The 4,659-nt window shown below is 24.4% G+C and overlaps 1 pseudogene; it reads right to left on the reverse strand.

The window, feature by feature from the left end:
• Nucleotides 1-2,233: 2,233 nt before the first annotated feature.
• On the reverse strand, nucleotides 2,234-3,044 carry LOC114175081 (putative CCR4-associated factor 1 homolog 9 pseudogene; annotated as a pseudogene).
• Between the last annotated feature and the right edge of the window lie 1,615 nt (nucleotides 3,045-4,659).

Genomic DNA, 4,659 nt, shown 5'->3' on the forward strand with positions numbered 1-4,659 from the left:
TAAAATATATTTTAAATGTTTGTTTACTTCAAATTTTTTAAATTATAATTAATCTCTGTTTCTATACACTAATAAAAGTTATATTACATCACTTGATCAAAATGACGCAAAGAACAAATAATAAACATAATAATAAAATTTTAACATAGATCTTGTATCTTTTGAACTCCAATATTTGTTGGATGGTGATAAAAAAATATTCATGGAAATTACATTAAATTTTTATATTGTAATAAATAAAAATTATTTATACAATCTTAGTGAAAAAATTAAAGTATGATTGTAATGAGTTAGAAAATAAAAAATAATTAGATAAAATATATCAAAATACTATTCTACATGATGAAAATAAATCAAAAAATAAAAATATTAAAAAAATTAACAAATGTGTGTCTTATAAACAATTTGGAGACTATTGAAAGAAATCGCATAAAAGAAAAATGTATAATTAAGGGTATGATAAGATGAAAAATATCTTAGAGATCTAAGAAAATTTTTCAAATATCAATATATATACTCAATGATTGAGAAATAACAAAAATTGTTTTAGCGAAACAAAAGAGTTCTTCAAATGAAACAAAAATTAATAATAATAAGTAATTTTTTTTTATATTACCTAGTAAATAAAAGGTTTATGCTATTAAACACTTAAATTGAGAGTATTAAACATTCTCATGTGAAAAGAAAATATACAATAAATAAAAGTATTAAAAAATAATAGATTCAAATGTTTGAAATAAAATTTTTTTAATTGACATATATCATTTTAATATAATTACATAAAGGTTATGATAAGATAAAAACATATATTGGAGATGCGAATGAGTTTCATAACAAACCAAATAATTAAAAGAAATAAAAAAATAGAAAGTATATATATATATATATAATATATATATATAATATATATATATATATATATGGTTACTTAATTAATTGTGAATATTTTAATAATTTAAAGGAGGATGAAGATATGGCAGGGACGAGTATTATGGCGGGGATATGTACATCTCATCCTCATACCCAATTGAAAAAAATCGGGGATTCCTCATACCCATACCCATACCCAGTTAATGTGGGGATTTCCCATCAAAATGGGGACGGGTTCGGGCAATACCCACGGAACGGGTTTATTTGCCATCTCTAAACAATGTTTTCTTTTTGTTTATTGAGTTGAATAAAAGAAGAATAAAGTTGTATTTTAATTATATAATTTTTGTATTAATTATAGATTTTAGTAAGCAATAAATTGGAATGTTATATGCTAATAAATTTTATTGGTTATAAATTTTATTAGAAATTAAAATATTTACATAAAAATATGTATCTTCGATAAATTAAAAAAAAATTCAATAATCGACAATATCTTAAAAACGTTTTCAAAACATTTGATTAAAAAAATTTCAATTAATATGTAATTATGACATAGAGGTACAATGAACTTTAAGTACATGCATTTAAATATGTTAACTTTTTTGAAAGAAAATTTCCAATTTTTTATAAAAGAAAATTTCCCTTACCATGTAAGCTTTTTCTTTTTTCCCTGCATATAAGAATATTCAGTTTCCCAATCGTAAGAAATATTTTGCGAATTTGCATTGAATCATTGTATGGTCTTTCACTCTAAGAACAAAAAACTAGAGAGCCATCAGAAAGCAAAACAACATCTCCGAATAGAATATATTATTTCTATTATTATTATTATTATTATTATTATTAATATATATATATATATATATATATATATATTATATGTATGTGAGTTAATTTTTTTAATGATAATAAAAATTAATAAAATTATAGTTATAAAAGTAAATATATATAAATTTTATAATTTTAATGTATAATTTTTTTTATTTATTTTATAAGTAATTTTATTATTATAAATAATTATTTTAATTTAAGAAGATAGTTAATTTTTTAAAAAAAAATCAAATAAGAAACAATTAAATTTAAAAGAAAATCACTTAAAAAAATAAAATTGATAAAAGAATTATTTTAATTTTAAAAAACAATTACTTATTGAAAACTAGAATTAAAAAATACATATACAAAAAAAAAAGTGTTCCCTTTATATAGTTTCATAATTATACGATGATATATATTATTAATTAACAGCAAACATAAGGCTAAAAAAAATACGAAGGTAAAATATTATCTTCTTGTAACCAATTCTTTCACTTGTATGGAAAACTATGGAAAAAGAAAGTACAAACATTCTCAACTATGAATATCATAGCATCTCCAAACCATAGACAACCCCCGCATGTTTTGCCAAGTCATTTTGTGTATGAAAATAAAGCCTTCTAATCTCATTAAAAATATGCAAAGTAACTAAACTATCAGACCCTGCATGATGACTTTTTTTGGTACTATTATCCAAACCTAAGGACTCACTAACTTTGTCTAAGCCACCATGAAGGTTAGGACAAAATTTGATTAGATGTTTAACATCATATACTATGTGTCCAAAGAAAAAATTAACGAGATGCAGAAAGTCACCCAAGTTGGGAGGTAGAAGTGGTTGTGTGTACAAAAAACGATAGCTCAATACCTTAACCATGTAGCCAAAATCGTAAGTTCCATGAAAAGTAATCCAATGAATATTATTGTTGCAGAGGAGTCCTGAGAGCATCATCAGCTCTGCAAATCGCACAATGCTGACTCCAAAGTTTTTATTCTTTTGAAAATCCATACCTTGACGTTGAAGGAGTGCAATGGAGTGAGGAGCATGAGGATGACAAGTGAGATCAAACTCACAGAAGTTGAATTCCCAAATGAAGTGGTTGGAGGTTCCAAAAGTTGGAAGGTTTCCGTGACAATCTGAAAGGGTCAACCTGACTTAGATGAGATGCATAGAGTCCACGTTGGCTTTCATCACTACATAACTATTTTGTGGTTGTCGGAGTGTTGGATCCGACTAAAAGATAACGCCGGGAAACTCTGTGTCCATAGAGATGAAAGGGAAGAACCCAATCACCCTACGAATCAAATCAAATTCCACCATTGTATGCCCATACTAATCGCGTCATTACAACAACCATTTTAGTATCTCTTTTTATCTCTCTTTTCGAGAACAAGACAAAGTTATAATAATAGACTTCACTATACAACTTTTATAATAATGAGTATGACAAAATCATGTGATAATAGAAAAGGTAATAGATAATTGAATTATATAATTTAATCTTATAATATATCTACCCTGACATAATCTAATTATAGATTTTAACAGATACATCTAATCTTATATAAATGGTAGCCTTATTATACAGAGAAAAGATAATACATAATTTAAATTACAGTATGATTAATAATAAGTTAGAAAATAAAAAATAATTAAATAAAATATATCAAAATAGTATTCTACATGATAAAAATAAACAACAAACAAAAATATTAAAAAATTAACAAATGTGTCTTTGAAATAATTTGAGAGACTATTGAAAGAAATCGCACAAAGGAAAACAAATGTATAATTAATGGTATGATAAGAGATGAAAAATACCTTAGAGATCTAATAAAACATTTCAAATATCAATGTATATACTCAATGCTTAAGAAATAACGAAAATTGTTTTAGCAAAATAAATCAGTTATTCAAATGAAACAAAAATTAATAATAATAATAATAATAATAAGTAAAGAATTTTTTTTATATTACTTAGTAAATGAAAGGTTTATGTTATTGAATACTTAAATTGAGAGCATCAAACATTCTCATGTGAAAGGAAAATATACAATAAATAAAAATGTTAAAAAATAATAGAAATATTCAAATGTGAGGCATAAATTTTTTTTAATTCACATACATCATTTTAACATAATTACATAAAGGTTATGATAAGATGAAAAATATATTGGAGATGCGAATAAATTTCATGACAAACCAAATAATTAGAAAAAAAAAAAAATATATATATATATATATATATATATATATATATATATATATATATAATGTTACTTAATTAATTGTAATAATTTAAACAAGGACGGAAATATGGCGGGGACGATATTATGGCAAGAATATGTACATCCTCATACTCATCCCCACACCTAATTGAAAAAGTCGGGGATTCCCATACCCATACTCATACCCAGTCAATGCGAGCATTTCCCGTCAAAACGGGGACAAGTTCGGATAATACCCACATGGACGAGTTTATTTGTCATCTCTAACCAGATATACTCTCTACCCCTCATAATATAAAATAAACAATGTTATCATCATCGACCTGATATATATATATATATATATATATATATATATATATATATATATATATATATATATAGGGTAAACTGTTTAAAAGAAAATGTTATTGTATATTTTTAACTTCGATTTTCATGACCGACATAAATTATAAGATGTGAATGTTTTTGAAATAGTGAATCTTAAAAAAGATAAAAATAACATAATAAATAGGTAAACAATGGAGTGAATTGCATTAGAAACAAAAATGGAATGCACTATCAAAAAAATTCGTACCTGCGGGTATCCGCGGATAAAACTTGTTACGGGTAGGAAATGAATATTGTAAATGGATATTTGTGGGTAACGGGTACGAATACTTTTTATACCAAATATTCATATGAAAACTTAACTCAAATTACCAAAATAACACACATAGGAATACATATAAAAAGATATACAAT

This window comes from Vigna unguiculata, chromosome 3 (assembly GCF_037176805.1).
Source record: "Vigna unguiculata cultivar grain cowpea cultivar isolate G323 ecotype 2 chromosome 3, ASM3717680v1, whole genome shotgun sequence".
Lineage (NCBI taxonomy): Eukaryota > Viridiplantae > Streptophyta > Magnoliopsida > Fabales > Fabaceae > Vigna > Vigna unguiculata.